Genomic DNA, 23,377 nt, shown 5'->3' with positions numbered 1-23,377 from the left:
TCTGGCAGTGCAGCTGACTCTAGGACTGTGAAAGGGGAACAGACGGCATAGCCTGCCAGTGTACAGTGGTCTGAGGGCCTGAAGGAGGACCCCCAGCCCAGTGATTTTATAACGCCCCAGTCATTTTATAACAACGCCCCCAGCCCAATGTTTATGTAACACCCCAGTCATTTTATAACAACACCCACCAGTTATTTTATAACAACCCACTCAGCCCAGTGTTTATATAACATACCACAATCATTTTATAACACCTCCCCAGCCCAGTGTTTATAAACTACATCCCAGTCATTTTATAACAACAGCCCCAATCCCAGTGTTTGTATAGCACCCCCCAGTCATTTTATAACAACCCTCCCAGCCCAGTGTTTATGTAACACCCCCAGTCATTTTCTAACAACCTCTCCAGCCCAGTGTTTATGTAACATCCCCGTCATTTTATAACAACCCACACAGCCCACTGTTTATATAACATTACCCAGTCATTTTATAACAACCCTCCCAGCCCAGTGTTTACGTAACACTCCCAGTCATTTTATAACAACACCCCAGCCCAGTATTTATATAACACACCCCAGTCATTTTATAATAACCCCCTCAGCCCAGTGTTTATATAATATACTCCAGTTATTTAAAACAACCCCCTCAGCCCAGTGTTTATATAATATACTCTAGTCATTTTATAACATCACCCCAGCCCAGTGTTTATAAAACACACCCCAGTCATTTTGTAACAACCCCCTCAGCCCAGCGTTTATAAACCACACACCAGTCATTTTATAACAACAACCCCAGCCCAGTGTTCATATAACTCCCCTGGTCATTTTATAACAACAGCCCCAATCATTTTATAACAACGCCCCCAGCCCAATGTTTATGTAACACCCCCAGTCATTTTATAACAACACCAGCGGGGCTGTCACAGGACCGCTGCTCCCAGTTACCTCTCCTTTAACCTGGAGCAGGTGGTGAAGAATCAGTGGACAGAGCTGAATATAATCTATCGAATAAATTGTTGAAAGAGGCATTTTGAGCAATACTGGATGGAATAGGCAGGCAGTAAATCGAGGGAAATGGAGCAAATGCGGGGGGGGGGGGGGGGGGGGAGGGATATTTGGTTATTTGAAGGGCTTGTTCCTTTTATGAAAAGCTTTGAAGAGAGCGGTTTATTGCAAGATGAAGTAAGACGTGGGCATATCTGTCAATTTGGGTGAAAGTGAATTGAATACAGAAAGCCGTACGAAGCACAAGTTACCGGTATCTATTGAAAGATCAGTTTTTTGCTTGTATTTCAGGGGAGAGCGCGAACGCAGTCCCCCACTACCACAAATTTTGCAGTCGAGTATCCCGCATTTGGGGACATCGCAGGCGTCAGCACACCCGAAGTGCAATGGGATAGCCTCGTCCTGGGAGAACCTTTTTTTTATATTTCAAAATATACTTTATTCATAGAAATAAATCTTTGGTACTTGTACAATTTGTCATGTCGTTCATAAATATATACATTGCATGTCGTAAAGAACAGATTGAATTACTCGAATTTACAGTTATCCTATTTACAGTTCCCTTTATTAACCATCCAGTCTCTTATTATTTAGCTGTGGCTTCAGCGGAACCCACCTACTGAGTGGGTGCCCTGTTATACGATAGCAAAGGAAACTTCTTTAACCCCCAGTTTATGGGGTTACCATTGTCCATTTGACTGTCCTGTCTCTGGGGTAGCTGTCTGCATCCCCATGGTGAGCACGAACTGCTGGACCTTCGCTGGGCTGAGGTAGCTATCCAGCTCCTCACTGGGGTCATTTACCCGCTCTGGAGTCATTGAGCCAAGGCAAGGGTCCGCACCATCCAGTTCTGTGTCTGACAATGGGACTGTCAGAGGATCACAGCTCTCAGTTACCTGTAGTTGTGGGACAGTGGGTACCCCCTGGTTCTCACTGGGTGGAGGGTGGACTTCAGGGGGTCTGTTGTTTCCTGGTTGGGAGGAAATGCCCTCCTCTTTATCTACGGCGCTCTGTCTCTTCTTCTGGTGGTGATGACATTCTTTGCACCCGTCTTCCCCATCCGAAGAGCTGTCCGTCCCTCCCTCGTGCAGCTGTCTTTTTCCCCTTTGCTGGGAGGCTTTGGGGGCCTGGCTGGATTTTCTCTTCCTGTTTTTAACAGGTATCCACTCCTCTGCCTGCTCGATTACCTCCTCCTCCATTGCTTCCATCTGCCCAGCTAGAGCTAGGATCAGCTGCTGTATCTCTCCGCTGGCTGCCGCCTCCTCTACTCCAGCCTGCTCTTCTTTCTGGGTGCCACCAGACTCTGTTTCCCTGCTGTCTAGGTGGACGTTACTGGTCTTTGGGGGTCCACGGCTCGCATTGCCATCTCCAGCCATCTGTGCGTAAGTGGGGACCCCCGTCTTGGGCAGGTCTTGTACATGTGGCCCGCCTCTCCGCACAGGTTGCAGCTCTTTTCTTCCTGACAGTCCTTAGTCAGGTGACCCTCCTGTTTGCAGTTCCTGCAGATGGTCACTTTGCAATCCGTCAGCACATGTCCCGACTTCCCGCAGGTTCGGCACACTTTCGGCTGCCCTGCATATGTCAGGTAGCCTCTGCTCCCTCCAATTGCGAAGCTCGAGGGTGGGTGGAGAATGTTCCCATTGTCATCGACCCTCAGAGTTACCCTGACCTGCCGCTTACTGGTCCAGATCCCAAAGGGGTCGATCACATCGGTGGCTTCTCCCTCAACTTGGACGTACCTTCCCAGGAAGTTCAGGACATCAGCCGCTGGACCATAGAGGTTGTACATATGGATTGTAACAACCCGACTCCTCTGTGCAGGAAGCACACACAATGGGGTTGCCGACAAGATGGAGAACAGCGGCTCCCCTTTCTTCTCCTTGAAGACCTTCAGGAGCTGTTCGCACTGCTTCACATTTCTGAAGGTCACATCAAAGTAGCCTGCCCCAGGGAAATCCTGCAGGCAGTACACGTCCGCTGCAGCGAACCCACAGCATCCCAGCAATACCTTCTTAATAAACAGGATGCGATCCACCAGCGTACGACCCTCTACCTTCTTCACAGTCACCCGGACTGTGTTTCGAACTCCCTGCCCAGGGCTGCGGACAGCTGATAAGGTCATAGCTCAGATTGGCTGGACCTCCTTAGATATCGTGGTATCTCCCCTGCCAGGCATTTTGAACAATACTGGATGGAATAGGCAGGCAGTAAATAGAGGGAAATGGAGCAAATGCGGGGGGGATATTTGGTTATTTGAAGGGTTTGTTCCTTTTATGAAAAGCTTTGAAGAGAGCGGTTTATTGCAAGATGAAGTTAGACGTGCGGCATATCTGTCAATTAGGGTGAAACCGAATTGAATATAGAAAGCCGTACGAAGCACAAGTTACCGTTATCTATGGAAAGATCTGTTTTTGGCTTGTATTTCAGGGGAGAGCGCGAACGCAGTCCCCCACTACCACAAATTTTGCAGTCGAGTATCCCGCATTTGGGGACATCGCAGGCGTCAGCACACCCGAAGTGCAATAGGATAGCCTCGTCCTGGGAGAACCACCTTGGTGATCATGGTATCTTCCCCTGCCAGGTAAGTATGCTTAATACTCCCACTCGCTCAAACCCAATAACAGCCCATACCTTTTACACTCATACTAACTGCGTTTTCGAAAATCGAAAACTCACCTGCCTGAGGTTCCCTGTCTATCCAACAGCGCAATTTCTCACCTGGATCACAGAACATCCGGAAAGACTCATGTTTCACTGAATACAACACTCACTGGGCGACGTGAGAAGTTGCGCTAATTTGCATTTCGCCCTTAAACGGAAATGCTCCGCCCTTCCTTGCCCTGCCCCCTTCACACTGCCTCCTCTTTCACCAAAACAAAGCCCCAGAAATCTCTCATACACTGGAAGCACTCTGTTATCAAACACTATTTACAGTGAGATGAACGCGAATAAAAGCAATTTTTAAGCTTTGCTGGTGAAACTTGAAAGATATTTTGAAATCACTTTTTCCTAATCCCTACAAATTGAACAAATCTTCTTTTGTGAAACTGCAGCTTTGCAATCTTCCCCCCTCTGTGTTCCACCGTGCAAATCAATCACTTCAGGAGACCTCACGGTTAAGATTAAAGGTGCCAGGAACAAGGAAATATTTCTCAACGCTGTTTGGATGTGACATTAAACTGACAGCACCACCTTTTCTGGATGCACATTCCACGTTTTCAACACCCTCTGTTGTTTCGAAAAACAGTCGCCGGTGATTCAAATGTAAATATTATTTTCATATGTCTTTGATTTACTTGCTTCCTTATGCTAATAATGAAACGTGTTTTACCATGACACGTGGTTATTATGGTTGAAGTACAAGATCAGATTCCCTACAGTGTGGAAACAGACCCTTCAGCCCAACAAGTCCACACAGACCCTTGGAAGAGGAATCCACCCAGAACCATGGATAAAAGCAAATTACTGCGGATGCTGGAATCTGAAACCAAAAGAGAAAATGCTGGAAAATCTCAGCAGGTCTGGCAGCATCTGTAAGGAGAGAAAAGAGCTGACGTTTAGAGTCTAACTGACCCTTTGTCAAAGCTAAAAAAAAAAAGGGAGAAATAGGGAGGTATTTATACTAGGAGAAAGTGAGGTCTGCAGATGCTGGAGATCAGAGATGGATATGTGTTGCTGGAAAAGCGCAGCAGGTCAGGCAGCATCTAGGGAACAGGAGAATCGACGTTTCGGGCATTAGCCCTGATGAAGGGTTAGTCCCGAAACATTGACTTCTCCGCCTCCTGATGTTGCCTGACTCGCTGTGTTCTTCCAGCCTCCTGCCTGTCAACTAGTTAAATAAAGCAACTCAGATCAGACGGGTTCCCTCACACACTCCAGAGAGAACATTAGCACCAAGAATCAGAAACCTTGGGAGCAGGAAGAACGGCCTGATCTTCAGTTTGACCCAGTATAATGGGGTAGTATAAACCTCTTTATCAGCCTATGAAAATGCAATCTTGCACAAATAAGACATGCCTTTTGTTTGTTTGTTGATAAGAGTAAAACTCTAATGTCTTTTGGTCTCCTTGTTAAGCTTCTGTACCCTGCATTTGTGATAAAATATATGTATATATGATTGTCTCTCTTTCTCTCACTCCCCACTCTCTCGTCACCTTTTTCCTCTCCTCTTCCCCCTTTGCTACTCTTCTCCCTGTTTTCCATTTTGCTTCTGCTTCACCCATCCCCCATATATTTTATCATATAGCACTGGCTTCAGCCTTGGTCATTCACAGCTCCTAATCTCCCAATAATCTCTCTATGCACTGTCATTATCACCTCTTTATTGCTACCTTTGCTTCTGGAGCCATGACTCACCTTCTCTCTCCTAGCCTAGTATAAATACCTGATGGATATGTGTTGCTGGAAAAGCGCAGCAGGTCAGGCAGCATCTAGGGAACAGGAGAATCGACGTTTCGGGCATTAGCCCTTCTTCAGGACTGGGCTTTTAACTAGTTATCTGGGTCAGCTCTGAGTGCTGTTGGGCAGCAACGGTTTGATGTAAGAATGTAATTAGCATAAATTGATGTTAATTGACATTCTACCTCGGGAAAACTGTTACAAAAGACAGTGTTGGATATTGTAATTTCCCTATTGACTGAGCGGACCCTAGGAGCCGAACTGTCTCAATTGCAGTTCGACTGAAACTCAGATCTACTGTTCCACCCGAAACCTTGCAGCATTGTCCTGCCAACACCTATTCAATCAATCAAGTTGAATGGCGTGTATATCTGCCTGACTTGATCCAAGTGAATGCTGCAAGCTTCCTGCCTTCATACCGCAGTTCCCACTGTCCTATTAAAACCTATTCCATATCATCAATCAGGGTAACAGGTGTGTAGACCTGTTGGTCTGGCCTGATCCAACTTCAGTTATCCAGTTTTCCCAGCAGGTCATTCAATTGGCAAATGTTGTTTTCAGAATCCCAAAAGAGCCTATAATCTCTTTAAAAAGGGCCAAGATAGCAGACGATAACATATCCCTCCCAGATCGTCTCAACACCTTCTGTGCTCGCTTTGAGGAGAATTTCGGTGGAGAGGTAACACCTGTTCCGACAAGTCCTAATGAACCTATCCCAACAGTCACTGCATCAGAGGTCAGATCAGTTTTCCTTCGTGCGAATCCAAGGAGAGCGTTGGGACCAGATGGAGTACCAGGCCGTGCACTCAGGGCATGCACAGACCAACTGGCAGAGGTCTTCTTGGACATCTTCAACCTCACCCTGCAGCAGGATACTGTCCCTGCCTGTTTCAAGAGGGCTAACATCATCCCTGTGCCTAAGAAGTTTCATGCAGCATGTCTCAATGACTACTGCCCTGTGGTCCTAACTTTGGTGGTCATGAAGTGCTTTGAAAAGCTGGTCATTGCATTCATCAACTCCAGCTTCCCCACTACTGTTTGACCCACTCTAATTTGCCTATCGGACCAACAGATCCACGTCAGATGCCACATCACTTGCCCTTCACTCCTCCCTGGAACATCTTGACACCAAGAACAGCTACCTAAGAATCCTACTCATTGACTATAGTTCAGCCTTCAACACTGTTTTTCCCTCGAGACTGATTACTAAACTTAGTGATCTCAGACTGAGCCCCACTCTCTGCAACTGGATCCTCACTTTCCTGACCCACAGGCCACAATCAGTGAAGACTGGGGACAATATTTCATCCTCACTAACACTCAACACTGGAGCCCTCCAGGGGTGCTTACTCAGTCCCCTACTGTACTCACTGTATACCCATCGCCAAATACCAGACTAATGCCATTTACAAGTTTGCTGATCACATCACCACAGTCATTGAATCTCAGATGGCAACGAAACAGACTACAGACAGGGAGGTGGAAGACCTTGAAAAATGGTGCATTGAGAACAACCTAGCTCTCAATGTCGGCAAAACCAAGGAACTCATTATCTCGGTGCATACCAGGACTGCGTTAAAGTGTGCATCATGCCCCTCTTGCCCATGTGGTCAATGCCATGGGCTGCAAGGGTCAGTGAGTGTAGGTGGGCTCTTGGGCAAATGATGCGGCCATCAGGGTGTCTGAGCAGCTGTAGGGAAGGAGACTGTGTGGTCCCAATGCGGGGCCCAACTCTCCTTTTCCTGCGATGGAGAAGCCTGTTGGGCATCTCACACTGTCTCCATAGGGTCAGGCAGTACTGGGGCCTTCCCTATTCTGGGGACGGCAGGGGGTGAGTGGTGGGGGTCAGTGCAGCCTCCCAGGCTGCTGGGTCAGCTGAGGCATTCTCGAGGGTGACACGGTCAGTGCCAGAGGTATGAGCAGCTCATTTCATAATGGCTAGGGCGGAGGGTAAGAGGACCGCTTCCAGGAGGTTAGAGATCAGCGCAGTGTGTTGTAGTGGCCCCCCTGCTGACGTGATGAAGCCTCTCTGTTTCCAAAATAGGCTAAAATCATGGACGACTCTGAAGGCCTATCTAGAGTCAGTATCAATGTTTGCTGTGTGACCTTTTGCAATGATGCAAGCCCCAGTGACCACAAACAGCTCCGCAGCCTGTGCTGATGTGCCATCTGGCAGTGCAGCTGACTCTAGGACTGTGAAAGGGGAACAGACGGCATAGCCTGCCAGTGTACAGTGGTCTGAGGGCCTGAAGGAGGACCCCCAGCCCAGTGATTTTATAACGCCCCAGTCATTTTATAACAACGCCCCCAGCCCAATGTTTATGTAACACCCCAGTCATTTTATAACAACACCCACCAGTTATTTTATAACAACCCACTCAGCCCAGTGTTTATATAACATACCACAATCATTTTATAACACCTCCCCAGCCCAGTGTTTATAAACTACATCCCAGTCATTTTATAACAACAGCCCCAATCCCAGTGTTTGTATAGCACCCCCCAGTCATTTTATAACAACCCTCCCAGCCCAGTGTTTATGTAACACCCCCAGTCATTTTCTAACAACCTCTCCAGCCCAGTGTTTATGTAACATCCCCGTCATTTTATAACAACCCACACAGCCCACTGTTTATATAACATTACCCAGTCATTTTATAACAACCCTCCCAGCCCAGTGTTTACGTAACACTCCCAGTCATTTTATAACAACACCCCAGCCCAGTATTTATATAACACACCCCAGTCATTTTATAATAACCCCCTCAGCCCAGTGTTTATATAACATACCTCAATCATTTTATAACACCTCCCCAGCCCAGTGTTTATAAACCACATCCCAGTCATTTTATAACAACCCCCTCAGCCCAGTGTTTATATAATATACTCCAGTTATTTAAAACAACCCCCTCAGCCCAGTGTTTATATAATATACTCTAGTCATTTTATAACATCACCCCAGCCCAGTGTTTATAAAACACACCCCAGTCATTTTGTAACAACCCCCTCAGCCCAGCGTTTATAAACCACACACCAGTCATTTTATAACAACAACCCCAGCCCAGTGTTCATATAACTCCCCTGGTCATTTTATAACAACAGCCCCAATCATTTTATAACAACGCCCCCAGCCCAATGTTTATGTAACACCCCCAGTCATTTTATAACAACACCAGCGGGGCTGTCACAGGACCGCTGCTCCCAGTTACCTCTCCTTTAACCTGGAGCAGGTGGTGAAGAATCAGTGGACAGAGCTGAATATAATCTATCGAATAAATTGTTGAAAGAGGCATTTTGAGCAATACTGGATGGAATAGGCAGGCAGTAAATCGAGGGAAATGGAGCAAATGCGGGGGGGGGGGGGGGGGGGAGGGATATTTGGTTATTTGAAGGGCTTGTTCCTTTTATGAAAAGCTTTGAAGAGAGCGGTTTATTGCAAGATGAAGTAAGACGTGGGCATATCTGTCAATTTGGGTGAAAGTGAATTGAATACAGAAAGCCGTACGAAGCACAAGTTACCGGTATCTATTGAAAGATCAGTTTTTTGCTTGTATTTCAGGGGAGAGCGCGAACGCAGTCCCCCACTACCACAAATTTTGCAGTCGAGTATCCCGCATTTGGGGACATCGCAGGCGTCAGCACACCCGAAGTGCAATGGGATAGCCTCGTCCTGGGAGAACCTTTTTTTTATATTTCAAAATATACTTTATTCATAGAAATAAATCTTTGGTACTTGTACAATTTGTCATGTCGTTCATAAATATATACATTGCATGTCGTAAAGAACAGATTGAATTACTCGAATTTACAGTTATCCTATTTACAGTTCCCTTTATTAACCATCCAGTCTCTTATTATTTAGCTGTGGCTTCAGCGGAACCCACCTACTGAGTGGGTGCCCTGTTATACGATAGCAAAGGAAACTTCTTTAACCCCCAGTTTATGGGGTTACCATTGTCCATTTGACTGTCCTGTCTCTGGGGTAGCTGTCTGCATCCCCATGGTGAGCACGAACTGCTGGACCTTCGCTGGGCTGAGGTAGCTATCCAGCTCCTCACTGGGGTCATTTACCCGCTCTGGAGTCATTGAGCCAAGGCAAGGGTCCGCACCATCCAGTTCTGTGTCTGACAATGGGACTGTCAGAGGATCACAGCTCTCAGTTACCTGTAGTTGTGGGACAGTGGGTACCCCCTGGTTCTCACTGGGTGGAGGGTGGACTTCAGGGGGTCTGTTGTTTCCTGGTTGGGAGGAAATGCCCTCCTCTTTATCTACGGCGCTCTGTCTCTTCTTCTGGTGGTGATGACGTTCTTTGCACCCGTCTTCCCCATCCGAAGAGCTGTCCGTCCCTCCCTCGTGCAGCTGTCTTTTTCCCCTTTGCTGGGAGGCTTTGGGGGCCTGGCTGGATTTTCTCTTCCTGTTTTTAACAGGTATCCACTCCTCTGCCTGCTCGATTACCTCCTCCTCCATTGCTTCCATCTGCCCAGCTAGAGCTAGGATCAGCTGCTGTATCTCTCCGCTGGCTGCCGCCTCCTCTACTCCAGCCTGCTCTTCTTTCTGGGTGCCACCAGACTCTGTTTCCCTGCTGTCTAGGTGGACGTTACTGGTCTTTGGGGGTCCACGGCTCGCATTGCCATCTCCAGCCATCTGTGCGTAAGTGGGGACCCCCGTCTTGGGCAGGTCTTGTACATGTGGCCCGCCTCTCCGCACAGGTTGCAGCTCTTTTCTTCCTGACAGTCCTTAGTCAGGTGACCCTCCTGTTTGCAGTTCCTGCAGATGGTCACTTTGCAATCCGTCAGCACATGTCCCGACTTCCCGCAGGTTCGGCACACTTTCGGCTGCCCTGCATATGTCAGGTAGCCTCTGCTCCCTCCAATTGCGAAGCTCGAGGGTGGGTGGAGAATGTTCCCATTGTCATCGACCCTCAGAGTTACCCTGACCTGCCGCTTACTGGTCCAGATCCCAAAGGGGTCGATCACATCGGTGGCTTCTCCCTCAACTTGGACGTACCTTCCCAGGAAGTTCAGGACATCAGCCGCTGGACCATAGAGGTTGTACATATGGATTGTAACAACCCGACTCCTCTGTGCAGGAAGCACACACAATGGGGTTGCCGACAAGATGGAGAACAGCGGCTCCCCTTTCTTCTCCTTGAAGACCTTCAGGAGCTGTTCGCACTGCTTCACATTTCTGAAGGTCACATCAAAGTAGCCTGCCCCAGGGAAATCCTGCAGGCAGTACACGTCCGCTGCAGCGAACCCACAGCATCCCAGCAATACCTTCTTAATAAACAGGATGCGATCCACCAGCGTACGACCCTCTACCTTCTTCACAGTCACCCGGACTGTGTTTCGAACTCCCTGCCCAGGGCTGCGGACAGCTGATGAGGTCATCGCTCAGATTGGCTGGACCTCCTTAGATATCGTGGTATCTCCCCTGCCAGGCATTTTGAACAATACTGGATGGAATAGGCAGGCAGTAAATAGAGGGAAATGGAGCAAATGCGGGGGGGATATTTGGTTATTTGAAGGGTTTGTTCCTTTTATGAAAAGCTTTGAAGAGAGCGGTTTATTGCAAGATGAAGTTAGACGTGCGGCATATCTGTCAATTAGGGTGAAACCGAATTGAATATAGAAAGCCGTACGAAGCACAAGTTACCGTTATCCATGGAAAGATCTGTTTTTGGCTTGTATTTCAGGGGAGAGCGCGAACGCAGTCCCCCACTACCACAAATTTTGCAGTCGAGTATCCCGCATTTGGGGACATCGCAGGCGTCAGCACACCCGAAGTGCAATGGGATAGCCTCGTCCTGGGAGAACCACCTTGGTGATCATGGTATCTTCCCCTGCCAGGTAAGTATGCTTAATACTCCCACTCGCTCAAACCCAATAACAGCCCATACCTTTTACACTCATACTAACTGCGTTTTCGAAAATCGAAAACTCACCTGCCTGAGGTTCCCTGTCTATCCAACAGCGCAATTTCTCACCTGGATCACAGAACATCCGGAAAGACTCATGTTTCACTGAATACAACACTCACTGGGCGACGTGAGAAGTTGCGCTAATTTGCATTTCGCCCTTAAACGGAAATGCTCCGCCCTTCCTTGCCCTGCCCCCTTCACACTGCCTCCTCTTTCACCAAAACAAAGCCCCAGAAATCTCTCATACACTGGAAGCACTCTGTTATCAAACACTATTTACAGTGAGATGAACGCGAATAAAAGCAATTTTTAAGCTTTGCTGGTGAAACTTGAAAGATATTTTGAAATCACTTTTTCCTAATCCCTACAAATTGAACAAATCTTCTTTTGTGAAACTGCAGCTTTGCAATCTTCCCCCCTCTGTGTTCCACCGTGCAAATCAATCACTTCAGGAGACCTCACGGTTAAGATTAAAGGTGCCAGGAACAAGGAAATATTTCTCAACGCTGTTTGGATGTGACATTAAACTGACAGCACCACCTTTTCTGGATGCACATTCCACGTTTTCAACACCCTCTGTTGTTTCGAAAAACAGTCGCCGGTGATTCAAATGTAAATATTATTTTCATATGTCTTTGATTTACTTGCTTCCTTATGCTAATAATGAAACGTGTTTTACCATGACACGTGGTTATTATGGTTGAAGTACAAGATCAGATTCCCTACAGTGTGGAAACAGACCCTTCAGCCCAACAAGTCCACACAGACCCTTGGAAGAGGAATCCACCCAGAACCATGGATAAAAGCAAATTACTGCGGATGCTGGAATCTGAAACCAAAAGAGAAAATGCTGGAAAATCTCAGCAGGTCTGGCAGCATCTGTAAGGAGAGAAAAGAGCTGACGTTTAGAGTCTAACTGACCCTTTGTCAAAGCTAAAAAAAAAGGGAGAAATAGGGAGGTATTTATACTAGGAGAAAGTGAGGTCTGCAGATGCTGGAGATCAGAGATGGATATGTGTTGCTGGAAAAGCGCAGCAGGTCAGGCAGCATCTAGGGAACAGGAGAATCGACGTTTCGGGCATTAGCCCTGATGAAGGGTTAGTCCCGAAACATTGACTTCTCCGCCTCCTGATGTTGCCTGACTCGCTGTGTTCTTCCAGCCTCCTGCCTGTCAACTAGTTAAATAAAGCAACTCAGATCAGACGGGTTCCCTCACACACTCCAGAGAGAACATTAGCACCAAGAATCAGAAACCTTGGGAGCAGGAAGAACGGCCTGATCTTCAGTTTGACCCAGTATAATGGGGTAGTATAAACCTCTTTATCAGCCTATGAAAATGCAATCTTGCACAAATAAGACATGCCTTTTGTTTGTTTGTTGATAAGAGTAAAACTCTAATGTCTTTTGGTCTCCTTGTTAAGCTTCTGTACCCTGCATTTGTGATAAAATATATGTATATATGATTGTCTCTCTTTCTCTCACTCCCCACTCTCTCGTCACCTTTTTCCTCTCCTCTTCCCCCTTTGCTACTCTTCTCCCTGTTTTCCATTTTGCTTCTGCTTCACCCATCCCCCATATATTTTATCATATAGCACTGGCTTCAGCCTTGGTCATTCACAGCTCCTAATCTCCCAATAATCTCTCTATGCACTGTCATTATCACCTCTTTATTGCTACCTTTGCTTCTGGAGCCATGACTCACCTTCTCTCTCCTAGCCTAGTATAAATACCTGATGGATATGTGTTGCTGGAAAAGCGCAGCAGGTCAGGCAGCATCTAGGGAACAGGAGAATCGACGTTTCGGGCATTAGCCCTTCTTCAGGACTGGGCTTTTAACTAGTTATCTGGGTCAGCTCTGAGTGCTGTTGGGCAGCAACGGTTTGATGTAAGAATGTAATTAGCATAAATTGATGTTAATTGACATTCTACCTCGGGAAAACTCTTACAAAAGACAGTGTTGGATATTGTAATTTCCCTATTGACTGAGCGGACCCTAGGAGCCGAACTGTCTCAATTGCAGTTCGACTGAAACTCAGATCTACTGTTCCACCCGAAACCTTGCAGCATTGTCCTGCCAACACCTATTCAATCAATCAAGTTGAATGGCGTGTATATCTGCCTGACTTGATCCAAGTGAATGCTGCAAGCTTCCTGCCTTCATACCGCAGTTCCCACTGTCCTATTAAAACCTATTCCATATCATCAATCAGGGTAACAGGTGTGTAGACCTGTTGGTCTGGCCTGATCCAACTTCAGTTATCCAGTTTTCCCAGCAGGTCATTCAATTGGCAAATGTTGTTTTCAGAATCCCAAAAGAGCCTATAATCTCTTTAAAAAGGGCCAAGATAGCAGACGATAACATATCCCTCCCAGATCGTCTCAACACCTTCTGTGCTCGCTTTGAGGAGAATTTCGGTGGAGAGGTAACACCTGTTCCGACAAGTCCTAATGAACCTATCCCAACAGTCACTGCATCAGAGGTCAGATCAGTTTTCCTTCGTGCGAATCCAAGGAGAGCGTTGGGACCAGATGGAGTACCAGGCCGTGCACTCAGGGCATGCACAGACCAACTGGCAGAGGTCTTCTTGGACATCTTCAACCTCACCCTGCAGCAGGATACTGTCCCTGCCTGTTTCAAGAGGGCTAACATCATCCCTGTGCCTAAGAAGTTTCATGCAGCATGTCTCAATGACTACTGCCCTGTGGTCCTAACTTTGGTGGTCATGAAGTGCTTTGAAAAGCTGGTCATTGCATTCATCAACTCCAGCTTCCCCACTACTGTTTGACCCACTCTAATTTGCCTATCGGACCAACAGATCCACGTCAGATGCCACATCACTTGCCCTTCACTCCTCCCTGGAACATCTTGACACCAAGAACAGCTACCTAAGAATCCTACTCATTGACTATAGTTCAGCCTTCAACACTGTTTTTCCCTCGAGACTGATTACTAAACTTAGTGATCTCAGACTGAGCCCCACTCTCTGCAACTGGATCCTCACTTTCCTGACCCACAGGCCACAATCAGTGAAGACTGGGGACAATATTTCATCCTCACTAACACTCAACACTGGAGCCCTCCAGGGGTGCTTACTCAGTCCCCTACTGTACTCACTGTATACCCATCGCCAAATACCAGACTAATGCCATTTACAAGTTTGCTGATCACATCACCACAGTCATTGAATCTCAGATGGCAACGAAACAGACTACAGACAGGGAGGTGGAAGAACTTGAAAAATGGTGCATTGAGAACAACCTAGCTCTCAATGTCGGCAAAACCAAGGAACTCATTATCTCGGTGCATACCAGGACTGCGTTAAAGTGTGCATCATGCCCCTCTTGCCCATGTGGTCAATGCCATGGGCTGCAAGGGTCAGTGAGTGTAGGTGGGCTCTTGGGCAAATGATGCGGCCATCAGGGTGTCTGAGCAGCTGTAGGGAAGGAGACTGTGTGGTCCCAATGCGGGGCCCAACTCTCCTTTTCCTGCGATGGAGAAGCCTGTTGGGCATCTCACACTGTCTCCATAGGGTCAGGCAGTACTGGGGCCTTCCCTATTCTGGGGACGGCAGGGGGTGAGTGGTGGGGGTCAGTGCAGCCTCCCAGGCTGCTGGGTCAGCTGAGGCATTCTCGAGGGTGACACGGTCAGTGCCAGAGGTATGAGCAGCTCATTTCATAATGGCTAGGGCGGAGGGTAAGAGGACCGCTTCCAGGAGGTTAGAGATCAGCGCAGTGTGTTGTAGTGGCCCCCCTGCTGACGTGATGAAGCCTCTCTGTTTCCAAAATAGGCTAAAATCATGGACGACTCTGAAGGCCTATCTAGAGTCAGTATCAATGTTTGCTGTGTGACCTTTTGCAATGATGCAAGCCCCAGTGACCACAAACAGCTCCGCAGCCTGTGCTGATGTGCCATCTGGCAGTGCAGCTGACTCTAGGACTGTGAAAGGGGAACAGACGGCATAGCCTGCCAGTGTACAGTGGTCTGAGGGCCTGAAGGAGGACCCCCAGCCCAGTGATTTTATAACGCCCCAGTCATTTTATAACAACGCCCCCAGCCCAATGTTTATGTAACACCCCAGTCATTTTATAACAACACCCACCAGTTATTTTATAACAACCCACTCAGCCCAGTGTTTATATAACATACCACAATCATTTTATAACACCTCCCCAGCCCAGTGTTTATAAACTACATCCCAGTCATTTTATAACAACAGCCCCAATCCCAGTGTTTGTATAGCACCCCCCAGTCATTTTATAACAACCCTCCCAGCCCAGTGTTTATGTAACACCCCCAGTCATTTTCTAACAACCTCTCCAGCCCAGTGTTTATGTAACATTCCCGTCATTTTATAACAACCCACACAGCCCACTGTTTATATAACATTACCCAGTCATTTTATAACAACCCTCCCAGCCCAGTGTTTACGTAACACTCCCAGTCATTTTATAACAACACCCCAGCCCAGTATTTATATAACACACCCCAGTCATTTTATAATAACCCCCTCAGCCCAGTGTTTATATAACATACCTCAATCATTTTATAACACCTCCCCAGCCCAGTGTTTATAAACCACATCCCAGTCATTTTATAACAACCCCCTCAGCCCAGTGTTTATATAATATACTCCAGTTATTTAAAACAACCCCCTCAGCCCAGTGTTTATATAATATACTCTAGTCATTTTATAACATCACCCCAGCCCAGTGTTTATAAAACACACCCCAGTCATTTTGTAACAACCCCCTCAGCCCAGCGTTTATAAACCACACACCAGTCATTTTATAACAACAACCCCAGCCCAGTGTTCATATAACTCCCCTGGTCATTTTATAACAACAGCCCCAATCATTTTATAACAACGCCCCCAGCCCAATGTTTATGTAACACCCCCAGTCATTTTATAACAACACCAGCGGGGCTGTCACAGGACCGCTGCTCCCAGTTACCTCTCCTTTAACCTGGAGCAGGTGGTGAAGAATCAGTGGACAGAGCTGAATATAATCTATCGAATAAATTGTTGAAAGAGGCATTTTGAGCAATACTGGATGGAATAGGCAGGCAGTAAATCGAGGGAAATGGAGCAAATGCGGGGGGGGGGGGGGGGGGAGGGATATTTGGTTATTTGAAGGGCTTGTTCCTTTTATGAAAAGCTTTGAAGAGAGCGGTTTATTGCAAGATGAAGTAAGACGTGGGCATATCTGTCAATTTGGGTGAAAGTGAATTGAATACAGAAAGCCGTACGAAGCACAAGTTACCGGTATCTATTGAAAGATCTGTTTTTTGCTTGTATTTCAGGGGAGAGCGCGAACGCAGTCCCCCACGACCACAAATTTTGCAGTCGAGTATCCCGCATTTGGGGACATCGCAGGCGTCAGCACACCCGAAGTGCAATGGGATAGCCTCGTCCTGGGAGAACCTTTTTTTAATATTTCAAAATATACTTTATTCATAGAAATAAATCTTTGGTACTTGTACAATTTGTCATGTCGTTCATAAATATATACATTGCATGTCGTAAAGAACAGATTGAATTACTCGAATTTACAGTTATCCTATTTACAGTTCCTTTTATTAACCATCCAGTCTCTTATTATTTAGCTGTGGCTTCAGCGGAACCCACCTACTGAGTGGGTGCCCTGTTATACGATAGCAAAGGAAACTTCTTTAACCCCCAGTTTATGGGGTTACCATTGTCCATTTGACTGTCCTGTCTCTGGGGTAGCTGTCTGCATCCCCATGGTGAGCACGAACTGCTGGACCTTCGCTGGGCTGAGGTAGCTATCCAGCTCCTCACTGGGGTCATTTACCCGCTCTGGAGTCATTGAGCCAAGGCAAGGGTCCGCACCATCCAGTTCTGTGTCTGACAATGGGACTGTCAGAGGATCACAGCTCTTAGTTACCTGTAGTTGTGGGACAGTGGGTACCCCCTGGTTCTCACTGGGTGGAGGGTGGACTTCAGGGGGTCTGTTGTTTCCTGGTTGGGAGGAAATGCCCTCCTCTTTATCTACGGCGCTCTGTCTCTTCTTCTGGTGGTGATGACGTTCTTTGCACCCGTCTTCCCCATCCGAAGAGCTGTCCGTCCCTCCCTCGTGCAGCTGTCTTTTTCCCCTTTGCTGGGAGGCTTTGGGGGCCTGGCTGGATTTTCTCTTCCTGTTTTTAACAGGTATCCACTCCTCTGCCTGCTCGATTACCTCCTCCTCCATTGCTTCCATCTGCCCAGCTAGAGCTAGGATCAGCTGCTGTATCTCTCCGCTGGCTGCCGCCTCCTCTACTCCAGCCTGCTCTTCTTTCTGGGTGCCACCAGACTCTGTTTCCCTGCTGTCTAGGTGGACGTTACTGGTCTTTGGGGGTCCACGGCTCGCATTGCCATCTCCAGCCATCTGTGCGTAAGTGGGGACCCCCGTCTTGGGCAGGTCTTGTACATGTGGCCCGCCTCTCCGCACAGGTTGCAGCTCTTTTCTTCCTGACAGTCCTTAGTCAGGTGACCCTCCTGTTTGCAGTTCCTGCAGATGGTCACTTTGCAATCCGTCAGCACATGTCCCGACTTCCCGCAGGTTCGGCACACTTTCGGCTGCCCTGCATATGTCAGGTAGCCTCTGCTCCCTCCAATTGCGAAGCTCGAGGGTGGGTGGAGAATGTTCCCATTGTCATCGACCCTCAGAGTTACCCTGACCTGCCGCTTACTGGTCCAGATCCCAAAGGGGTCGATCACATCGGTGGCTTCTCCCTCAACTTGGACGTACCTTCCCAGGAAGTTCAGGACATCAGCCGCTGGACCATAGAGGTTGTACATATGGATTGTAACAACCCGACTCCTCTGTGCAGGAAGCACACACAATGGGGTTGCCGACAAGATGGAGAACAGCGGCTCCCCTTTCTTCTCCTTGAAGACCTTCAGGAGCTGTTCGCACTGCTTCACATTTCTGAAGGTCACATCAAAGTAGCCTGCCCCAGGGAAATCCTGCAGGCAGTACACGTCCGCTGCAGCGAACCCACAGCATCCCAGCAATACCTTCTTAATAAACAGGATGCGATCCACCAGCGTACGACCCTCTACCTTCTTCACAGTCACCCGGACTGTGTTTCGAACTCCCTGCCCAGGGCTGCGGACAGCTGATGAGGTCATCGCTCAGATTGGCTGGACCTCCTTAGATATCGTGGTATCTCCCCTGCCAGGCATTTTGAACAATACTGGATGGAATAGGCAGGCAGTAAATAGAGGGAAATGGAGCAAATGCGGGGGGGATATTTGGTTATTTGAAGGGTTTGTTCCTTTTATGAAAAGCTTTGAAGAGAGCGGTTTATTGCAAGATGAAGTTAGACGTGCGGCATATCTGTCAATTAGGGTGAAACCGAATTGAATATAGAAAGCCGTACGAAGCACAAGTTACCGTTATCTATGGAAAGATCTGTTTTTGGCTTGTATTTCAGGGGAGAGCGCGAACGCAGTCCCCCACTACCACAAATTTTGCAGTCGAGTATCCCGCATTTGGGGACATCGCAGGCGTCAGCACACCCGAAGTGCAATGGGATAGCCTCGTCCTGGGAGAACCTTTTTTTTATATTTCAAAATATACTTTATTCATAGAAATAAATCTTTGGTACTTGTACAATTTGTCATGTCGTTCATAAATATATACATTGCATGTCGTAAAGAACAGATTGAATTACTCGAATTTACAGTTATCCTATTTACAGTTCCCTTTAATAACCATCCAGTCTCTTATTATTTAGCTGTGGCTTCAGCGGAACCCACCTACTGAGTGGGTGCCCTGTTATACGATAGCAAAGGAAACTTCTTTAACCCCCAGTTTATGGGGTTACCATTGTCCATTTGACTGTCCTGTCTCTGGGGTAGCTGTCTGCATCCCCATGGTGAGCACGAACTGCTGGACCTTCGCTGGGCTGAGGTAGCTATCCAGCTCCTCACTGGGGTCATTTACCCGCTCTGGAGTCATTGAGCCAAGGCAAGGGTCCGCACCATCCAGTTCTGTGTCTGACAATGGGACTGTCAGAGGATCACAGCTCTCAGTTACCTGTAGTTGTGGGACAGTGGGTACCCCCTGGTTCTCACTGGGTGGAGGGTGGACTTCAGGGGGTCTGTTGTTTCCTGGTTGGGAGGAAATGCCCTCCTCTTTATCTACGGCGCTCTGTCTCTTCTTCTGGTGGTGATGACGTTCTTTGCACCCGTCTTCCCCATCCGAAGAGCTGTCCGTCCCTCCCTCGTGCAGCTGTCTTTTTCCCCTTTGCTGGGAGGCTTTGGGGGCCTGGCTGGATTTTCTCTTCCTGTTTTTAACAGGTATCCACTCCTCTGCCTGCTCGATTACCTCCTCCTCCATTGCTTCCATCTGCCCAGCTAGAGCTAGGATCAGCTGCTGTATCTCTCCGCTGGCTGCCGCCTCCTCTACTCCAGCCTGCTCTTCTTTCTGGGTGCCACCAGACTCTGTTTCCCTGCTGTCTAGGTGGACGTTACTGGTCTTTGGGGGTCCACGGCTCGCATTGCCATCTCCAGCCATCTGTGCGTAAGTGGGGACCCCCGTCTTGGGCAGGTCTTGTACATGTGGCCCGCCTCTCCGCACAGGTTGCAGCTCTTTTCTTCCTGACAGTCCTTAGTCAGGTGACCCTCCTGTTTGCAGTTCCTGCAGATGGTCACTTTGCAATCCGTCAGCACATGTCCCGACTTCCCGCAGGTTCGGCACACTTTCGGCTGCCCTGCATATGTCAGGTAGCCTCTGCTCCCTCCAATTGCGAAGCTCGAGGGTGGGTGGAGAATGTTCCCATTGTCATCGACCCTCAGAGTTACCCTGACCTGCCGCTTACTGGTCCAGATCCCAAAGGGGTCGATCACATCGGTGGCTTCTCCCTCAACTTGGACGTACCTTCCCAGGAAGTTCAGGACATCAGCCGCTGGACCATAGGGGTTGTACATATGGATTGTAACAACCCGACTCCTCTGTGCAGGAAGCACACACAATGGGGTTGCCGACAAGATGGAGAACAGCGGCTCCCCTTTCTTCTCCTTGAAGACCTTCAGGAGCTGTTCGCACTGCTTCACATTTCTGAAGGTCACATCAAAGTAGCCTGCCCCAGGGAAATCCTGCAGGCAGTACACGTCCGCTGCAGCGAACCCACAGCATCCCAGCAATACCTTCTTAAAAAACAGGATGCGATCCACCAGCGTACGACCCTCTACCTTCTTCACAGTCACCCGGACTGTGTTTCGAACTCCCTGCCCAGGGCTGCGGACAGCTGATGAGGTCATAGCTCAGATTGGCTGGACCTCCTTAGATATCGTGGTATCTCCCCTGCCAGGCATTTTGAACAAAACTGGATGGAATAGGCAGGCAGTAAATAGAGGGAAATGGAGCAAATGCGGGGGGGATATTTGGTTATTTGAAGGGTTTGTTCCTTTTATGAAAAGCTTTGAAGAGAGCGGTTTATTGCAAGATGAAGTTAGACGTGCGGCATATCTGTCAATTAGGGTGAAACCGAATTGAATATAGAAAGCCGTACGAAGCACAAGTTACCGTTATCTATGGAAAGATCTGTTTTTGGCTTGTATTTCAGGGGAGAGCGCGAACGCAGTCCCCCACTACCACAAATTTTGCAGTCGAGTATCCCGCATTTGGGGACATCGCAGGCGTCAGCACACCCGAAGTGCAATGGGATAGCCTCGTCCTGGGAGAACCACCTTGGTGATCATGGTATCTTCGCCTGCCAGGTAAGTATGCTTAATACTCCCACTCGCTCAAACCCAATAACAGCCCATACCTTTTACACTCATACTAACTGCGTTTTCGAAAATCGAAAACTCACCTGCCTGAGGTTCCCTGTCTATCCAACAGCGCAATTTCTCACCTGGATCACAGAACATCCGGAAAGACTCATGTTTCACTGAATACAACACTCACTGGGCGACGTGAGAAGTTGCGCTAATTTGCATTTCGCCCTTAAACGGAAATGCTCCGCCCTTCCTTGCCCTGCCCCCTTCACACTGCCTCCTCTTTCACCAAAACAAAGCCCCAGAAATCTCTCATACACTGGAAGCACTCTGTTATCAAACACTATTTACAGTGAGATGAACGCGAATAAAAGCAATTTTTAAGCTTTGCTGGTGAAACTTGAAAGATATTTTGAAATCACTTTTTCCTAATCCCTCCAAATTGAACAAATCTTCTTTTGTGAAACTGCAGCTTTGCAATCTTCCCCCCTCTGTGTTCCACCGTGCAAATCAATCACTTCAGGAGACCTCACGGTTAAGATTAAAGGTGCCAGGAACAAGGAAATATTTCTCAACGCTGTTTGGATGTGACATTAAACTGACAGCACCACCTTTTCTGGATGCACATTCCACGTTTTCAACACCCTCTGTTGTTTCGAAAAACAGTCGCCGGTGATTCAAATGTAAATATTATTTTCATATGTCTTTGATTTACTTGCTTCCTTATGCTAATAATGAAACGTGTTTTACCATGACACGTGGTTATTATGGTTGAAGTACAAGATCAGATTCCCTACAGTGTGGAAACAGACCCTTCAGCCCAACAAGTCCACACAGACCCTTGGAAGAGGAATCCACCCAGAACCATGGATAAAAGCAAATTACTGCGGATGCTGGAATCTGAAACCAAAAGAGAAAATGCTGGAAAATCTCAGCAGGTCTGGCAGCATCTGTAAGGAGAGAAAAGAGCTGACGTTTAGAGTCTAACTGACCCTTTGTCAAAGCTAAAAAAAAAAGGGAGAAATAGGGAGGTATTTATACTAGGAGAAAGTGAGGTCTGCAGATGCTGGAGATCAGAGATGGATATGTGTTGCTGGAAAAGCGCAGCAGGTCAGGCAGCATCTAGGGAACAGGAGAATCGACGTTTCGGGCATTAGCCCTGATGAAGGGTTAGTCCCGAAACATTGACTTCTCCGCCTCCTGATGTTGCCTGACTCGCTGTGTTCTTCCAGCCTCCTGCCTGTCAACTAGTTAAATAAAGCAACTCAGATCAGACGGGTTCCCTCACACACTCCAGAGAGAACATTAGCACCAAGAATCAGAAACCTTGGGAGCAGGAAGAACGGCCTGATCTTCAGTTTGACCCAGTATAATGGGGTAGTATAAACCTCTTTATCAGCCTATGAAAATGCAATCTTGCACAAATAAGACATGCCTTTTGTTTGTTTGTTGATAAGAGTAAAACTCTAATGTCTTTTGGTCTCCTTGTTAAGCTTCTGTACCCTGCATTTGTGATAAAATATATGTATATATGATTGTCTCTCTTTCTCTCACTCCCCACTCTCTCGTCACCTTTTTCCTCTCCTCTTCCCCCTTTGCTACTCTTCTCCCTGTTTTCCATTTTGCTTCTGCTTCACCCATCCCCCATATATTTTATCATATAGCACTGGCTTCAGCCTTGGTCATTCACAGCTCCTAATCTCCCAATAATCTCTCTATGCACTGTCATTATCACCTCTTTATTGCTACCTTTGCTTCTGGAGCCATGACTCACCTTCTCTCTCCTAGCCTAGTATAAATACCTGATGGATATGTGTTGCTGGAAAAGCGCAGCAGGTCAGGCAGCATCTAGGGAACAGGAGAATCGACGTTTCGGGCATTAGCCCTTCTTCAGGACTGGGCTTTTAACTAGTTATCTAGGTCAGCTCTGAGTGCTGTTGGGCAGCAACGGTTTGATGTAAGAATGTAATTAGCATAAATTGATGTTAATTGACATTCTACCTCGGGAAAACTGTTACAAAAGACAGTGTTGGATATTGTAATTTCCCTATTGACTGAGCGGACCCTAGGAGCCGAACTGTCTCAATTGCAGTTCGACTGAAACTCAGATCTACTGTTCCACCCGAAACCTTGCAGCATTGTCCTGCCAACACCTATTCAATCAATCAAGTTGAATGGCGTGTATATCTGCCTGACTTGATCCAAGTGAATGCTGCAAGCTTCCTGCCTTCATACCGCAGTTCCCACTGTCCTATTAAAACCTATTCCATATCATCAATCAGGGTAACAGGTGTGTAGACCTGTTGGTCTGGCCTGATCCAACTTCA

The 23,377-nt window shown here is 47.6% G+C and overlaps 7 non-coding genes across 7 annotated transcripts; all 7 read right to left on the bottom strand.

The window, feature by feature from the left end:
* Positions 1-1,292: 1,292 nt before the first annotated feature.
* LOC148140997 (U1 spliceosomal RNA) lies at positions 1,293-1,458 on the bottom strand. Its single transcript, XR_015753162.1, has one exon. It is a non-coding gene; the product is annotated as a U1 spliceosomal RNA (small nuclear RNA).
* A 1,970-nt stretch (positions 1,459-3,428) lies between these two features.
* On the bottom strand, positions 3,429-3,593 carry LOC148140996 (U1 spliceosomal RNA). The gene has a single exon (XR_015753192.1). It is a non-coding gene; the product is annotated as a U1 spliceosomal RNA (small nuclear RNA).
* A 5,365-nt stretch (positions 3,594-8,958) lies between these two features.
* Positions 8,959-9,124, bottom strand: LOC148140995 (U1 spliceosomal RNA). Its single transcript, XR_015753161.1, has one exon. It is a non-coding gene; the product is annotated as a U1 spliceosomal RNA (small nuclear RNA).
* Positions 9,125-11,094: 1,970 nt separating this feature from the next.
* On the bottom strand, positions 11,095-11,259 carry LOC148140994 (U1 spliceosomal RNA). The gene has a single exon (XR_015753187.1). It is a non-coding gene; the product is annotated as a U1 spliceosomal RNA (small nuclear RNA).
* Positions 11,260-16,621: 5,362 nt separating this feature from the next.
* Positions 16,622-16,787, bottom strand: LOC148140993 (U1 spliceosomal RNA). The gene has a single exon (XR_015753174.1). It is a non-coding gene; the product is annotated as a U1 spliceosomal RNA (small nuclear RNA).
* A 1,970-nt stretch (positions 16,788-18,757) lies between these two features.
* Positions 18,758-18,923, bottom strand: LOC148140992 (U1 spliceosomal RNA). The gene has a single exon (XR_015753160.1). It is a non-coding gene; the product is annotated as a U1 spliceosomal RNA (small nuclear RNA).
* Positions 18,924-20,893: 1,970 nt separating this feature from the next.
* LOC148140991 (U1 spliceosomal RNA) lies at positions 20,894-21,058 on the bottom strand. The gene has a single exon (XR_015753193.1). It is a non-coding gene; the product is annotated as a U1 spliceosomal RNA (small nuclear RNA).
* Between the last annotated feature and the right edge of the window lie 2,319 nt (positions 21,059-23,377).

Source organism: Chiloscyllium plagiosum, unplaced genomic scaffold (genome assembly GCF_037043375.1).
Source record: "Chiloscyllium plagiosum isolate Xiang-an unplaced genomic scaffold, Cpla_swu_hap1 HiC_scaffold_35, whole genome shotgun sequence".
NCBI lineage: Eukaryota > Metazoa > Chordata > Chondrichthyes > Orectolobiformes > Hemiscylliidae > Chiloscyllium > Chiloscyllium plagiosum.
The sequence above is the reverse complement of the archived record's forward strand: the minus strand, read 5'-3'. Positions and strand labels throughout refer to the sequence as shown.